The following is an 18,765-nucleotide window of genomic DNA, read 5'->3' as shown; positions in this document are numbered from 1 at the left end:
GTTCTTATCCCTAATTGAACTAAGCACATGTAACTGCATTTATGCATGCTGTCAACATTGTGCCTCTCCCATTCCTCCTCCTCCTTCCCTCCATCTCTGTTCTCCCAAGTGCTGAAATATGGACTGTAAGAAATTTATGGGAAGGAACTTGTCATTTTAGCTTATGTTACCCTGTACTTATGATATAAATAATGACTTACTTTTTTTCATGTGTTCTCAACTGTGACCTGGTGCAGAAATGTGCATAAACTGAACATAAAGGCTCACTTGGATAGTCAGCAGTTCAAGTTCCAAGAGCTTTCATTCAGGTTTTAGGATTGAGCCTCAAATTTAGTTTAGTTTAGTTAATGGGAAGAGTCGGACTCGACTGTGCGACTGAACAACAACAACAAAAAGTTAATGGAACTCTGAGATTCAAGTACAAATCAACTATAATCATTTTTTGTGACATGCCAGCACTCCAATTACAACCTGCTGCTGATCAGAGTGAACAGTACTTAGAGAGGATACTATTTAGCATTTATATCATGATTTAGACTAGATTTCCTTACAAACCTATGAGCAAGGAAAGGTGTGGTACAAGTTTAATCTCAGACATGAGTCCATAACATAAACAACATATAAAAGAATATCATTATTTCTTGAAGCTACCAAGCACAACTAATATATCTCCTTGATTGTAGGTTGAAGTAACATCAAGGATTTAAGAAGCATATAATCAAATAGAATTAATAAGTTTGCCATTATATAAAGTATCACATAATGAAAACATTGTCATACAGAATAACACTTTCACTAAGCATGAATTTGTTAAATTTATTTAACATTTCTCTTGTAAATATAATTCTCACTTTTCAAGAAGCATTTCCAAAGCAAATTATGAAACATGATAAGATAAAACAACAAAATCATTCATTAACATTTCTCTTGTAAATATAATTCTCACTTTTCAAGAAGCATTTCCAAAGCAAATTATGAAACATGATAAGATAAAACAACAAAATCAATCATATATATAAGAATGAAACCTAAAGACAGCAAACCTCAGTCAACAAGCCGCACATATCCAAAATGAAAGGTTTGAATAAAAATATCATTAAGATAACTTCAGAGGGTAGCCATGTCAGTCTCCACTAGAAGAGTCCAGTAGCACCTTAGAGACCAACAAGATTTCAAGATATAAAGTTTCAAGTCAAAACTCCATGATGGGACTCAAAGCCCCTATGAACCTCAGCAGCTGGCTTGTTCTAAACTAGGGCCCACATTGGGAAATGCTTCCTTAGAAATGCCACCAGCCTGGTGTTAATGGAAACCATCAACTAACTATACCCTGAAGATCTCAGAAAGGTATGACAGAAGGTGCTCCCTCAGCATTTGGGTAGTGTAGGATGCCTCCAGGGGTCATTTCGTAGAAAAAGAGGTGCTGGAGCTCATTAGCATAACTCATTAACATAATTTATTTGCATATGCCACACCCCCTGACATCACCGGAAGTGTGTCAGAAGGCAACACCCGCTGCTCAGGCTCCACTGGACTGTTTTGGATTGCTAGCTATTGGGGGGGAGGAACGTGCAGATCTGCCCTCACAGAGGAGGGAGAGCTTGTGCCTGAAGGGGGGGGGGAACTACCACTACTCTGCAACTTACCTGGCTACTTCTTGCTCCTCGTAGCCTGACTGAGGGCTGCTAGGAGCAGGGGGTGGGGCATGTTGCATGTGCCCGCCCCCTGGGCTTCTTGCTGCTGGAGCTCCGCTCCTGTGCGCTCCCGCAGGAAATGACCCCTGAATGCTTCTTACATGAATTTCTGTTCATACCTAGAAGAATTTGTATTGAAATGCTCACTGTCTGTATGATGTACCATCTCTAACAGTTAAGGCCTTGCTGGATGATGCCAATGGGCCATGTAATCCAATATCCCATCTCCCTCCAGTGGCCAACAAAATGCTCAGAAGTTAGAACTTTTTGTTGCACATACTGAAACATGTGTCCTTGGGTTTAGCAAGAGGAAGGACTTTTTTCCTGGGCACCTGAGAAAGAACAGAATCCTTCTCATTTCTGGCACTATTAGACAATTTTCCATGCTAACTTTTTACCATCAAAGGATCTGCAAGCATGTTCACATAAAAACATAATTTAAAAATCCAGTTATTTAAAAAGACAGTTAAAAGCCAAACAGACGTGAAACAGAAAGCAACAGGGAACAGACACATGGCAGCAGCAAAAATAAAATATCATCAAACCAACAGAACTGCTGCACAAAGGCCCTACAGAATATGGATGTCTTAAGCAATTTCTGAGTGGCCAAGTGAGATTTATCTTGCTTGGAAGCACCATACACTTGCTGGCGAGGTCCCATCTTGAATTTGGATGTGCCAGCCTCCTGCCTGGCTTGCTTCTTGCTACTTTCTCCATGAGCACAAGCTGTTTGGGGATGATAGCTGGGGGAAACAAGCAGGGAAGAGAACACGTGGGGACCAATGGCTCATTCTCTTCCATGGATTTATATTCCTCAAGACAGATGGGTGGCACAGACCTCCACGAAGAGTCCAGCTTAATGTTCTGCAGATCTAAATTTGCTCAGGAAGGAAGTGTTCATCCAGTTCTTTACGTCCAGGTACAGAATGCTGTTTGCAGAGCTGTGTGAACCTCCTGACAAGAAATCTGCCTAACCTTCCTGAAACTCTTTCAGCTTCCCTCAGAATCTCTACCGATCTTTTACCTACACAGAACCGTGCATAGCGGCCCTTGAATGTCACTTATAGAAAAAATCAGTAGCATCTCCAGGGCTATTTTTGGGCAGGAATGACGGAGTTCCGGATGGCTCCTGAATTGGCCACACCCAACAGGAACACATTAGCATAACGCCACACCCAACAGCAGAAACTCATTAGGATTGGCTACAGTAGGCGTGTGTGGCCTAACATGCAAAGAAGTCCCTGCTACAAAAAAGCAACAAACAAGGTAAACAGAATAAGAAGCAAAAGGTGGGTGTGGCTGGATGACCACACTTCTGGCAACACGGGGCTGCGGCCTAATATGCTAATGAGCTGTGGTGTTGGGGTGTGGCCTAATATTCTAATGGGTTTCAGCTGTTGGGTGTGGCCTATTATGCTAATGAGTTCCTGCTGGGCTTTTTCTACCAAAAAACCCCTGAGCATCTCTATTTTCATTATACTGTCCAATAGTAGGCAACTTTTTTGGAAAACATAAGAACAATTTTTGAGCCTGCTCCATTCAGTGTATGTTTATGTACTGTATATGAAGGCCATCTCAACCCTATGCCTTCATGTGGCTTTGCTTCTATTCTACTGAATCAGGAGCAAGGAAGTTACACAGCACTGGAAGCAGACTCAGATCTACACCTGGCTCTGTAGTACAGCTAGGGCTGCCGGTCTCATGCCTGCAAATCCTGAGAGCTTTTGGGGGACAGAACCTAGGTGGGGAGGAAGTGCTGCAGATACTGACATCACAGTTCCTGTGATACACTAGGTATTCTCCCAATCTCTATGATAAAGACCACAGAGATTAGAAGAAATATCTAGAGTGTCACAGACACTGTGCCATAATCGGAAGTGATGTCATAGTGCCCACACTGTCATCTACTTCATTTTTGCTCCAGCTGCTCAACTGAAAGAGAATGGGTAGTTGTAGGGTTGCCAAGTGGACTCACCCCTCGGAGTGGGGGAGCCTCGCCGTGGTCCGGGAGTTCTTCAGGGACGCACGCGCGCCAGCAGCACGTCACCAGAAGTGACGTGCAATGTTGCTAACGTTGGGGGCGTGGCCGAGCTCGTCGGGGGGAAAACCGTATGGTTCCCCCCCGACAAGCTCAGCCACACCCCCAACGTCAGCAACGTGGCCGCGTCACCTCTGGTGACGCAGCTTCGGGGGCAGGGTTCCCCCGGGGCCCAATTCCGCCGTGGCAGAAATCGGGCCTCCGAAGCGGGGGATTCCCCGCCCCCCGGCCCCATTTGGCAACCCTAGGTAGTTGAGAGCAGGGGCAGGAATTTGCCTGACATAGAAAGGCTCAGAGTAAGCTTAATTATAACAAATTTCATATCCCTCCTGCCCTTATTCTTACTCTCACTACCTGTAATACTTATTACCCCATGCTGCAAGCTGGACATCTATGGCCCATTCTGCATCTAGCATTCTCGCCATTGTTTTACCAAATCCACACTGGAACAGAAAAAGATGTGGCTCAAAATCACATTCAGATACCTGGACCAATGCCGTACTGACTGCTGACTCACCCCTGAATGGACATAAAATGGCCACCATAAAACCAAGAGATCAAAGGAAGTGAAAAGGAAGTGAAACCGGCATGCAGTCTGGACACTGCCATAAAATCCGACAATCAATCAAAGTGAAACTGGCATGCATTCTTGGTGCCTGGGGGGCCAACAGTGGGAGGGCTTTTAGTGTCCTGGCCCCACTGCTGGACCTCCTGATGGCACCTGGTATTTTTGGCCACTGTGTGACAGAGTGTTGGACTAGATCGGCCACTGGCCTGATCCAACATTGGCTTCCTCTTACGTTCTTATGTAATGTAGAGGGGAATTTCTGTTCCAATGTGGGTTTGGTAAAACAGTGGGGCAAATGCTAGCTGTAGAATGGGCCTATATCAGAAATCAGGGTTAGAATGAAATAGGCCCTGGTCCTTTGGTAGACTCCCTAGTACCTGCTGGTTGCTGGGATTTTTGCAAATAATTTTGGACTAGATAGACCTTCGTCTCACCCAATGAGATATTTCAAACATTCTTAAGCATATTCAGGGTCAGACTGCTTATGTCTTTATCTGTTAGGATAGCCTGAGTATGCATACCTGCTTTGTAATTTAAAACACAGAGATGGACTACGGGAATTCTAGGGTTTGGTTTGTTTGTTTTGAAATAGACTATATAAACCTGATGTCAGCCCCACAAGGTAATGGTTGTAGCAGATGGCAACTGTCTTACCTTTGGAGAAGCAGTGTCCTCCGTAGCGCCTGCAACATAAAACTGACTGACAACACAGCATGCCATCAAAAACTGAGCAATGATGATAGGCTTTGATAAATAACATGTGAGATTATGCTCATCAGTTCCATCTGGTAAAATCCATCTATGACGGTAGGTATTTAATGCTCAGCTGGGGCACTGCATATATCAGATTCAAAACATGAATTATATAAACAAATCATTCTTCAAAATATTAATTTATATTTCCCCTGAATGGGAAACATGCTGCCTTCCCTTTGAAGGCGTCCTGCAAATGCAGTAAGGAAACCTCAGGGATTTGGCTATCATGAGATAATCACTCTGGGAATTAAAAGGATTTGACTATATCATATGCCTGGGAAAACCCATGGGGCTTGATTACATCTTGGTAACTGCACCCCTGCAGTGTCTAATTGCTTTTCTTTTAATACAAGACATGATTAATTGAATTAGATAATGATCCATCTATTGTTGTCCTATATAAAAGTATACTTTCAGTTTTCACTTACTTTATACAGTCTTCTTGTACGTTTCTTGACTTACGGCAGAACATTCACTGAAGAAGACCTACGTTTCGCACTGCTGTTCTCCAGTTTATGACACTATAGTTATAATTTGAGGTGTATAATTTGAGGTGACAGAAATTAACCTTCATTGCTAAAGGGATGGGTGGAGAATTGGACTACAGGGACGAGTGTGAACTTCAAGGCCAATCCTTCCCTCCAAGTGATGATAGCACAGTCCTAGAGTTAAGAAGTGGCTTTATAGCATACATGTGTTGTAGCATGTATTCTCCAAGTAGGGTTGTTAACCTCCAGGTGGGGCCAGGAGTTTCTCAAAATTACAATTGATCTGCAGACTACAGAGATCAGTTCCCTTGCAGGAAATGGCAGCTTTGGTAGGTGGACTGTATGGCATTACATCCCTTCTGAGCTCCTAGTGTAGAGGATGAAGTGAGACATACATATCCCCCCCCCCCACTGAAGGACAGTTCTGCCCTCAGGTGCTAGGATCACAGGCTGCTTGCTGAGCTTACTCTGGAGCAGACTCCTAGAAAGGTCCTTTACTATCTCCCCATGAACATTCATAAACTCAATTGTCATGCTGGCTGTTATGAGAAATGTCTATTCAGAAGTCTTGAATCACTGATTTCTGTAACTGTCCTCAAATCTCTGCAGTCTCTTTTAACTGTGTTTTTACCTCAGAACATTGAGATCCACAGCTGAGCAATCAGAAGGAGGTGGGTGCAAGCAGGCAGGTTTTACCTCAGAACTCTGAGCTACACAGTTAACCAATCTGGAGGGGGGGGGGAGAGGCAGCAGCCTGCCAGCCACATGGAAAATAATTGGGGAAACACATTTTGCCTCTTCTTTTTAACCCCTTAGGGGTCATATTTCTCAGAAATCTCTCCTTAGTGGGGACTGACGTCATGGTAGGAATGCACTCCCCTTATTTTGGGTTTCTTGGTGCAGGGGTTTGGTCTGGGCATTGGATTGGGGTGTGTGTGTGTGTGTGTGTGTGCAAGGCATACTTTTTAAAACAAAAATGCTTCTCATTTATGTTACATTTAAGTGGGACATAACTACATATTCAAAACCACATCCGAGCAATCAGAAATTGAGCAAGTTCATATGAACCAATTTTTTAGAACCTACATTGTGAGAAGTTAAATAACCTAATACAGGAAACCACTTTTCTACAAATTTGGGGACCATTTCCATAGTAGGTAGGAGTGTGGCTAAGCTGGGCCAGCAGCAGTGCTAAGGCGATCCTGCTGGGACAGCCTCCCTGATGGATTAAAGTATCCTGGCCCTGCTCCTACACCTGACAAACACCCGCCTGTGTGGTGTAAGGGGGGGATTGTGTTTAAAGGCATTGGGGAGGTTGGGCCAGCAGCAGTGCTAAGGCAATCCTGCTGAGCAAGGCTTTCCAATGGCTGTAAGCATCCCACCCCCTCTCCTACACCTGACAGGCAGCTGCCTGTGCAGTGGGGGAGGAGGAGGGGTATTGCAAGCTATTTTGGAGGCTGGGCTGGGAGGATTGCTAAGGCATTACTGCTGGGATGGGCTCTCTGGTGGCTTAAACCACCCTGCACTCACTGCTACACCTGACATACAGCCACCTGTCAGGTGTAGGAGGTAGGGGAGTGTGTTTGAAGGCATTGGGGAGGCTAGGCCAGCAGCATTGCTGCACCTCACAGTTGGTTGTTGGCCATTCCTGATTTACTCAACTGTCATTAGCTCTCTGCAGTGTCCTGTAACAGTTTTTTTTTAACCTCAGAACACTGAGCTCTGCAGCTGACCAATCAGAGAGTGGGGGGTGCAAGGAGACAGTAACCTGGCAGCCCCATAAGAAGCAATGGGGGAGCACATTTTACCCCTTTTGACTCCCTTAGGGGTTGAATTTCTAAAAAGCCCTTCTCAGCGAGCATCTACATCATGGTAGGAGTGCTCTCCCCACATTTTGTGTTTCTAGGTGCAGGGGTTTGGCCTGGGCATTAATTTTATGGTGAGGGGATTTTCTTTTATATAGAGAGACTAGCCTGATACCCATACTGTGTTACGGTATTTAACTTCCATAAATCCAGTTATAATACTGATGATGTAATGTTTGTAATGTAACATTTGCTGTAGGAATTCTAATGGAGAAGATTGTAGTGTAAAAACTGAAATGAGACATACATACTTTTCTTTCTCTCTACTGAAAGACCCCTCTGTAGACTGCTGGGATGGGCTCCCTCATGGCTAAGCACCCTGCAACCGCTGCTGCACCTGACAGACAACCGCCTGTTAAGTGTAGGAGGTGAGGGGAGTGTGTTGGAAGCCATCAGAGAGGCTGGGCCAGCAGCATCACTAAGGTGATCCAGCTGGGGCAGCATCCCTGATGTATTAAAGTACCCTGGTTCTGCATCAGGGAGGCTGGGCCAGCAGCGGGGCTAAGGCAATCTTGCGGAGCAAAGCCCCCCGGCGGCTGTAAGCATCCCACCTCCTCTCCTACACCTGACAGGCAGCTGCCTGTCCAGTGTAGGAGGGGGAGGGGGAAGGAGTATTAGAAGCCACTTTGGAGGTTGGGCTGACAGGATCAGTAAGGCATTACTGATGGGGCAGGCTCCCTCGTGGCTTTAAGCACCCTGTAACTGCTGCTGCACCTGACAGACAACTGCCTATCAGGTGTAGGAGTGGGGAGCATGTTTGAAGCCATAGGGAGGCCGGGCCAGCAGCTTTGCTTCACCTCACAGGCGGTTGGCCACTCCTGATTTCCTCAACTGTCATTAGTTCTCTGTAATCCCCTGTAACTGTTTTTTTTTAAAGCTCAGAACACTGAGCTCTGCAGCTGACTAATCAGAGAGTGGGAGGGTGCAAGGAGGCAGCCTGGCAGTCACATAGGAATCAATGGGGGGAGCACATTTTACCCCTTTTGACCCCCTTAGGGGTTGTATTTCTAAAATTCCCTTCTTAGTTAGCACCTATGTCATGGTAGGAGCACTCTCCCTGAAATTGGTGTTTCTAGGTCCAGTGGTTTTGCCTGGGCGTTGATTTTATGGTGAGGGGACTTTCTATTATATATATAGATGGAAAGGTTTCAAATGCATTTATATATAACCACACTATATAATGGGCCATAAATATGGTAGATTTATAACCATATAGTCCTACATATGGAGAGCTAAATGTTGATAGTTGAATTCCTGTGTGATTTTTTTTAAATATTGAAACTTTTGTTGTGCTCTATTACTCTGTTCAAAGGAGCTAACAATTCCAAATCACATTAAAATAAAGCAACAAAATATAACTTACAATAAATATAAATATAAAAATTAGGGTTGCCAGGTCTCTCCTGGAAACAGGAGGAGTATGGGGGGAACTTATCAGCAAAAACAGAAAGGCCCAGGCCACATCACTGACACTGCACTCGAAGTGACATCACCATGCAAGTGACTTCCAGGTGACGCTCTGGTATGTAGGTAAAAACTCTATGGTAAAATGGGCTTCTGCCATAGAGTTTTGGTCCAAATACCAGAGTGTCATCCAGAAGTTGTGGATGTGATGATGTCACTTCCTGTGCAATGCCAGCAACATGGCTTGTGCCTTCCTCTTTCTATTGGTAAATCCCCCCCCCCAAACTGGCTAGCTGATTGGCGGCTGTGCAACAGGGCCTGGAAGTGGGAGACTCCTGCCTCGCCCAGGGGGTCTGGAAATCCTAACAAATATGCATTTGAGAAGTAAGTAGCCCCACAGATAATCCAAGCTACTAATATCATTTATCAAAGGTGCTCTGAAAAATAACCACTTTACAAAGTATGAGGAATGTGACTAATGAGGAAACCCTACAAAACATTTGCAGTAGTTAATTCCACAAAGGAGTGATTATAACCAGCCACTGAGGTTTGAACTTGCTTACAATAATGCACCATCAGAAGGAATTCTGAGTAGACCTAAATTACCAAGCATGTTGATATGAAAGGTGATTCTTCCACTGTGTGCATCCTAGTTGATAAAGGGTTGTTCACATGCTACTAAATGCTGAATTCACTGAATGAACTAGGAGGATTGCCAGCCATTGGGCAAACTAGGATTGGGTGAAGTAGGATTGCCATCCATCCAAAGGAGAGGAATGACATGGCGCCATCAGCCTCAGGCGAATCACTTTCAGTGAATTCCCAGAAGAAATGTTGCTATGCTGTCATGTCTACTCTAGAATTTGCCAAACCACAATGGTAAAAGTACAGTGTTTGTACTGAATCCTGGAGCAGGCACGCTGATGTAGTGTCATCACTTCCAAGTATTGACCCAAAATGCCATTACTATTGTGCAATGTGCATGTATTTCTCCTGCAGAAAATCTGAGGAATACCTGAAGCTTAGGTCCTAATCACTTTACATAAACTATCATTGATTTCTGGGATTTTTTTTTTTTGCATAAAGTGCTAGATCCCAAGCTTAGTGAACACTCCAACATGAATGTGGAGCTCTCACAAAAATTGTGCTTCCCCCCATTTGTGACACTGTTGGTGAAAGCCTCACTCCACATCTCTCCCATGGGCATACTAGAACTCCTGCTTATATAAGGAGCTTCCAGTCTGGAACAAATGAACAGAATCCAGAAGAACATGAGCAAAGTCTGGTCATGGAATGAAGCTATTCCACCTTTCCCATCCTGCTGTAGCCCCCTGACTGCCTTAAAAACTGTATTATGGGATGCCACATGAGATGTTGGAGTTGATGAAAGGAATCCACAGAAATGACTTCTGGTCACATAAGAAAAGGTAGATGGTGGGATCCAACCCATTGAGAACTGGAGAATGCATGACTTTACAGAATGTTTGTGTGGTAAAGAAAGTAAACAAAACTAGAATATTTTTTCCTTGAAAACTGGAACCTACATTACCTCATGAATGCAAATCAACTAGTCTGGATGTTGTTCATTATTTGGGTTTGATAGAAATCTGTAAAAATATTATAATTTTGGTAAACCTACAGTAAAATATTAAAACCAGAAATTAATCAAGTCTGTCATTCCAAGGTATGCTTTTACAAGTATTGTGCTTTTGCAATAATTAATTTATTGTGGATTGGAAGGCAAGGTATCTGCTCCTAGAATGAAAATTAGGTATAGTGAATAAATGAAAATAACTTCAGATTCAAGTCAGGGGAAGGGTGAATAACTGTAAATCATGGGGCCCAACTGTTCGAATCAATTGCCAGATAGTTCAGATGTTTACAGAAGTGGAATGGGGCAAAATTAGATTATTTAAATTTAGGGCAGCTTATAAATATGGGGAAGTGATAAACTACTCAGGAGTGGAAATAAACTAGTGTTAACTAGTGATAGCACAGGAGGCAAAGGATCCTTTGACAAGATAAAGGACTGATGCACACAATATTTGGCAGGAATACCACACAGAATGCAGAAGGTAGAGAAATCCTACTGTGTTTGTGCAACGGATGTATTGTTTTGCCAAAAATCAGCCATGCATGTGTCAGTACAGAGGTCTTTAGGGTGTATGAACAAATTAGTTATAACTACCCAAATCATAACATTTCCCATTCTTCTATCAAACCCATAACCTAACCTTCTAAAGAATGTGCACCGTATGTTAATAAAGCAGTTTACCCAGATGGAGACTCTCATTACCAGCATATCACACACTCTTGGACATATGTCCAAACATCTGTTTTCTGAGAAGTTAATGAACTCCTCCTAAATTTGTTTTCTAATAAATTCCCCATACTTTCCCCATAAACTTCTCTGAGATATTGTTTGCATTTATTCACATGTCATCTTTTCCAAGGGGCAAATTCTATCTGCTTCCATAATTCCATTTAATTATTCTTTGGAGAATATTGCAATGAAGTACTGAAAGCAGCCTTATACTGAATCAGGCCAGATAGCCCACTAACATATATTGTGACTAAGGGGGCCAGGTCTCCTGTTATAGCAGGAGAGATCTCTTGGCCCAGGCTCCCTCTTCCTCCTCATTTCACAGGCATGTGGGGGGAAATGCGGGGTGGCTCCTCAGCCTCATGAAGAAAAAGAGAAGAGATTGGATTTATACCCCACTCTTCACTCTGAGTCTCAGAGCAGTTTACAATCTCCTTCCCTTCCTCTCCCCACAACAGAGACCCTGTGAGGTTGGTGGGGCTGCGAGAGCTCTCTCGAGAACTACCCTTTAGATAACTGCTCTGAAAAAAACTTATGACTGCCTAAGGTCACACCAGCAGCTGCATGTGGAGGAGTGGGGAATCAAACCCGTTTCTCCCAGATTAGAGTCTGTGCTCTTAACCATTACACCAAACTGGCTCTCCCAAACCATATATTTTCTCATGCTAATGTGCAATGTCACCTCAAGAACACATAAAAAAGGAAGGACCATTGTCACATTGCCCTGATGCAACAATGTCACTTCTGGTGTCATGCTGGAAGTAACATCACACATCAGTGCAATGCTGATAGAATTGTCCCCACCCTCAAACTGCTCCCACCAGGTTTCCAGTTATGGCTGCCAGTAGTTTATTCTCCAAGGAGTTAAGGAGAACTATCTCCCAACCCTGCTACCAGATACACTGTGGGGGAGAGGGATAAATCTTGGGATTTTACATGTACAATCCCATGTTCTGTCATTGATTAATGACCCCTTCTCAGGCTTGCTAGCATTATTTATTTAAAAATATTTATATGCCACTTTCCCACTCAAGACAGATTCCAAAGCCACCGACACAATTAAAAACTAACCCATTAAAACAATCAAAATAAGCACAAAAATAAAAACCACTATATAAAAATGAACAATTTTATCAATGCCACCAAAAGCCTCAGCAAAAGTTAGGCAAATGTTTTAGCTGTTCCCAAAACTTAAAACTCTGACCTGGATAGCCTAGGCTAGCCCAATCTTGTCAGATTTTGGAAGCGAAGCAGGAACAGCCCTGGTCCGTAGTGGGAAGGAAGACCACAGTCATGACAAGGAGGCAGGCAATGGCAAGCCACCTCTGAATATCTCTGGCCTTGAAAACTCTATGGGGTCACCATAAGTCAGCTGTGACGATGGCAAAAAGAAAAACTTAAAAAGATATAGGTGCCTAATTAATGAAGCTGGGAGAGTCACCCGAAATCACAGGAATATCACAATGACACCTCTCTTTTCCAAGGTCTCAGGGGACAAAAAAGTTAATATACAATAGGAGATTTATAGAAAAGTAGGTAGTATTCAAAGTGCTCTATTCCCAGGCAGTTTAAAGCTTTGCAGGTCAAAACCAGCATTTTGAATTGTCATGGAGGCAAACCAATTCTACTTTTAACACTAAATCAGGGGTTGTCAAAATGCTTTAAAAAGAGCCTATTTAAGTGCATGTGGTTTGGAGGCCACTACACAGTTGGCTGATTGGAGTCCTGTGAAGCTAACAGCGGATGTCTTTACAGGCTAACAGTGCAATCCAAAGCAGAGATGCACTCTTCTAAACGCACTGAAGCCAATGAAATTAGAAGGGTGTAACTCTGCTTAGGAATACACTGGCAGTCACTAGTTTTAGAGCTTCTTTGTGCTCACTGCTGGAAGGCCAGAGACAGAGTCACACTATGTTACTTCCCAGGCTTATCACGAATAGTGCTAGAACAAAACTATAACATCTGAACTGCCAAGCTTTGGCAGTTCTAGCCCCGTGCTGGTGTGAGCAACCAAGCCTTGTCCTAGCTCATCATCTACCCAGTGATTCGAAAGCTTCGGCAAGTAGATAAATTGGGGACCACCATTAAGGGGGTGGGCACACCACTCCCTTTGGGAAGGTGTTAGCTGCCGAGTGTGACTTCTGAGGCATGGCAAGATCGAAAGATGAAAGAGCTGTTTCGGCTTTCCTGCAGTGGAGCGAGTTGGCCAGGCGGTGGCAGTGTGGCAGCACGACATCAAGAAACCCTGACGTCATCAGCCAGCCAACAAGAATACATGCCATCGGAACACGACTGATCCAGCCCGCAGATGAAGCCCTGGCTAGCTGCAATGTGTGTGTAATTTAAAATGCTGTATGTTGTCTTCCCTATCCCCCACGAATATTGTTAATCCAATTGTCAAAGAGTAACTGTAAATCCCTCTGAGCCCGCAGGTGTGTGGGAAAGAGCAATAAATAAATAAATAAATAAATAGATAAATAAATAAATAAATAAAAAGTCAAAACTCTCCTGAGAAATCTATTCATTAATTCCGCACTTTCCAACATTTCACAGATGAACATACTGACATTTTCATGTGTTCTTATTCTTACCATAAGTACAGGGCTATGACTTACTTGGGGGCTTCCATTTGTGCCCTGTGGGGTTAGCTGGGCCATCTTCTTGTAGTGTGCCAGTGTCTTCCCAGGGTCTTATGTGGCTTGTGTGAGCCCTTTGCTGGTTGGCCAATCAGAAGGCTGGCTACGATTGCTCCAGGGAGGACCGAGCTCATGTAACTTAAAGGGACGGTTTTCACTCTGCTCAACTTGCCTGGTATATATCCAGTGCCTCAGCACACCTGGCTGCATTTGCCTTCGGAGGGTTTTCCCACCCAACCCTTCCTTGTTTTATTTTCATGTACTGTTCCTTGTTTATTCAAATGCTTTCTTTCTTTGTTCTATTGTCATATCACGGTAGGTGCTTTTGGCATTGGGGGAAGACTGGGCCTGTGTGTCCATCATCCCAGTTGGAGGTCCCATTCATATTCAGTTCTAAATCTATTATTTATGAAGTTCTGCATTATCTGATGTCAAATCAAATGCAATAATCTCTAACAAAGTCCGGTACCATTGACAGCCTCCCCCCCATCCCCCAATATCCCATTATATGGTCCGGAGTTATCAATCAGTACAAAATGAACACCAGAAACTTCTGTTCCGGGGAATTCCATTAATTGGTGGGATTTGTACAGCTGGCAATGGAAATGTCCAGGACAGAATGTACCTGGTTTTTCCAACACAGTGTTTTGCACATGCCCTTTAAGCACTAATGCACTGCATGCATAGGTTATTGCCATGCTACATTAAAGTAACTGTTTAGAAATTTTGACAAATCCTCTGTGCCTTTCATATAAATGATTCATCCTGAATAAAAGGGAGAAAAAATTACAGCCTGTAACAAGCGATGATTTTGTGCTCTAACCAGTCTGTCAGTCAGGACAGAAAAACAAGACATAATAAAAGAAGATGGGTTTTACTGATGTATTAACCTCAATTAACATTTCATTTCTGGCTGAGGTTACCACTCAAGCTGACATGATTTTGATCTACAGGCACACGCAGTGGTGCTAATAATGGCTGCAGGAAACAAAATAAGATGTGCAAGTGAGCTTACATGATGAGGATATTTCCTATACAATGCTAGATAAGGGTGAATGGATATGGTAGGGCATCTATATTCTGATTATTTTTGTCTAGATCCAAACAGAATGCCAGCAGAGTGAAGCTGGCTAAGCAGAACTTCCCTGCTTCCTCAGTTCTGCTGTGGGCCACTGAGTCCCCTGACATTCCGACCTCAGGAGGTCCAAGAGGCCCTCAGCAATATTGTGGGGTGAAGTGGGATCTGCAGTGGAAAGGAGAGGTTAGCAGAACTCACTGCCCCCACTTCACTGATAAAAGTGCTGGTCCACTGGCATAACTGTGGCTCTTTTGGCAGAACAGCACCTTTGGATGGAATCTTTTTGCCTTTTGGTTGGCTTTGAAATGGCTCCAATCAGCAGTAGTTTATCAAAAGGTATCAGACTTCTACAACACCACAGACATATTTCCATTAGTACAGAGCATGTGTGGCTATAGCTGAGATCACCTTCCCACAGGCTGGTTGTGGTTTCTTGAAGTGTGAACTGGAAAGTGGAACCCTGCATGACTATTTAAAACAATTATTAAATATTTATTTAAAATATTTTTTCTGGGCATGTGCAGTCTAGCTTCTCAGGGTGTCTTGCAAACCATTAAAGAAAGAAAGAAACAACACCACATTTAAAAAATGAAAATGAAAAGCAAAATACTTCCCAGACAATTAAAACAACATTAAAAACAATAATAAAACAACCATACAACATTATTGGTAAGAATAAAAGGAAAAGAGAGCCAGCCACCACATTTATCCTTCCTCAGAAGCCTGGGGATTTTTGTTTCTTAAATCATCAGGATAAACCCTGCCAAGACCCTCATGCATGATATTTTTCCTATGCTAGTAGGAAAGCACGGACACACAGAATGAAATGTTAGGATTCAATCTATGTTCACCGGGCTTATTAGATCTGCTTTCACCTTATTATTCTACCAATAAATTGCCTTTCAACAGTTTGGTTAACTTTACAGTAAGATGCGCTGCCTGGTGTATTGCAGTATACCCTTCCCCCAACATTCACTAGCCAGTTTGGTGTAGTGGTTAACTGCGTGGACTCTAATCTGGGAGAACCAGGTTTGATTCCCCACTCCTCCACTGGCACCTGCTGGATGACCTTGGGCAAGCCATACTTCTGATCAGAGCTGTTCTCTCAAGGAAAAAGCTCTCCCAGTCCCACCTACCTCACAGGGTGTCTGTTGCGGGGAGGAGAAGGGAAAGGAGTTTGTAAGCCGCTCTGAGACTCCGAGTGAAGGGCAGGGTACAGATCCAATCTCTTCTTCTTTTTCTTCTTCTTGCTAGAATTCTCTGTTGCTTCCTTTACATTCTTTGGAATTTTTCATTCAAACAGAAAGCTTCTGTTTGGCTTCATCATCCTGCTCTAGGCAGAATTCTGTGGCAGATTTACAGTGGAATCCTAAACAGAGTTACACCTTTGTAAGCACAATTACTTTAATGGATTTAAAAGGATATAGATCAGTTTAGGACTACATAGTAAAGGTCATATGACCTGCACCTGTTTCTTTGCCAGTGACATCCACTATCAATCCAGATGTAGATTTGGACACATTAGCAACACTAACTAGCCTGTGAGGCCTCAGACCCTACTTCCTTTTATGAGGATTGCTGGGAGGCAGACAGCTGGGGCTCATTTGCAATCTAATCATCTATCCCACTAGGGTTGCCAGGTCTGGGTTGGAAAATACCTGGAGAATTTGGGGGTGGATCCAGGAGAGGGCGGGGTTTGGGGAGGGGAGGGGCCTCCACATGGTACAATGCCATAGAGTCCACCCTGCAAAGCAGCCATTTTCTCCAGGGGAGCTGTTCTCTGTCAGCTAGAGATCAGCTGTAATAGCGGGAGATCCCCAGGCCCCACCTAGAGGCTGGCAGCCCTATAACCCACTCCTTCCCCTGTTATAGCTGCTGACCTCTGGGTGGGGCCTGGAGTTCTCCTGGAATGACAAATGATCTCCAGAGACCAGTTCTGCTGGAATAAATGGCAGCTTTGGAGGGCAGACTCTATGACATCACATCACTGACAACCTTCCTCTGCTGCTCATACTCTACCATCCCCAAGCACCCCCCCCCAAAAAAAAAAAAAATCCTTCAAGAACTTCCCAAGCCAGAGTTGGCAACTTTATCCCCTATTGTACTTATCAGGCCTCGGACATTGTCTGGGTTGTGAGGAGGCAATTGTGAGGGGCATATTAATTCAGAGTACATGTTGCAAAGCTGAGTTTTGGAACTTAATCCCACTCCATGTTGTGGTTGCCAAATGACCGGGGGGGTGGGGGAGAATACATGTCTTGGTGTAATCATGACTTTACAATCAGCTTGCTGTGCAAAAAGTCACAATCACAGCTTTTTGTAGCATGGAGTGTAACATTATCATGGGCTTGTGCCTGCTATGGTTGCCAGCTTACTACTGGAACCTAGTGGGAGATTGCTGGGGGAGCAGGGAACTCTCAGATCAGCATCACACCAATGCCACGACATCACTTCTGATGTTGTCACTTCTGGTTCACACAGAAGTGATGTTATGGTGCCAAGAAAACACCGATCCCCCCTCCCCACTGCCCTATCAAACGGCAGTAGGGGATGGTAGATCCAGGATAGGAGATCGAGAAGCCCTAGCGCCTGCCCATCAATCTGTTATTAACACCAGAATTACAGTGACTGGTTGAAAAGTTGGCAACCTTATCTATCAAAAATGGAAGTATGAGGGACCCAACTCTGTCCACAAAAGACCCTTGACCATATTTTTCCATCTTATTAATGTGTCTGTCTATCTACCTATCTATCAGAGCGCTCCCACCTGTGGAGATCACGGGCTTGGAGTGTGTCGGCCTGATGCTGGAGGCTGAGGAGAGTTTGGCGATCTGGCTGGTGTACCGACCGCCTAACGCACCGGCCAGTAGTCTGCCGTCCCTGCTGGAGGCCGTATCAGGCTGGGCGTTGGAGCACCCTAGACTGGTAGTCATGGGTGATTTCAACGTCCATGCCGATGACGCGGCCTCCAGCCGGGCTACGGACCTAGTGTCATCCATGGCGGCACTGGGACTCTCTCAGTACGTATCGGCTCCCACGCATCGGGCTGGTCATACGCTCGATTTGATCTTCGCAGCAGGGTTGATGGTGGACCGGATTACTGTGGAAGCAGTACCATGGTCGGACCACCACGCACTGAAGGCTCGTCTGAATGTGCCACCCCGACCCTGTTTAGGCGGCGAGCAGATTTTTGCTCGCCCGAGGAGCCAAATGGACCCAATTCGGCTTCAGATGGCCCTACGGGATCCAAGGCCCCCTGGCGGCTCGTTGGATGAGCTTGTGGAGGACTGGCATGACCGACTCTCCGCAGCCATCGATGAGATCGCTCCCAGGCGCCCTCTCCGCACCCGTTCTAAGCTGGCACCCTGGTATTCCCAGGAGCTACGGCTGATGAAGCGGGAACTGAGACGGTTAGAGAGACGGTGGCGTCGCGCTCGTGACGAGGCGTCAAGAGCATCATATAGGACGTTTATGAGATCCTATGAGGTGGCAGTCAAGGCCGCTAAGAGAGTCTTCTATGCGGCCAGGATTGCGTCTGCGAGCTCCCGCCCAGCCCAATTATTTAGAACAATTCGGTCATTGACAGCTCTGCCGCAGGGCAGACCAAATGCTAGGGAATTGGACATTGGCTGCGAGGCATTCGCGAGCTATTTCGCAGATAAAGTCTTGGCGCTCCGCCGTGACCTCCCCACCACAGTTGAGACAGTGAGTGAACTCGAGGCCCCTTGCACGTCTTCGGTGCCGGGTTTAGAGCACTTTGACCTGCTCAGTCTGGAGGAAGTTGACAGACTGCTCACAGCTGTGCGCCCAACCACATGCAACCTTGATCCGTGCCCCTCCTGGCTCATTAAAGCGGGTTGCGAGGGGTTGCGAGGTGCGCTTAGGGAAATTATCAACACGTCCCTCTCCGAGGGG

Source organism: Gekko japonicus, unplaced genomic scaffold (assembly GCF_001447785.1).
Source record: "Gekko japonicus isolate JY-2015 unplaced genomic scaffold, Gekko_japonicus_V1.1 scaffold597, whole genome shotgun sequence".
In the NCBI taxonomy this organism is placed as follows: domain Eukaryota; kingdom Metazoa; phylum Chordata; class Lepidosauria; order Squamata; family Gekkonidae; genus Gekko; species Gekko japonicus.
This window is presented reverse-complemented; position numbering follows the sequence as displayed.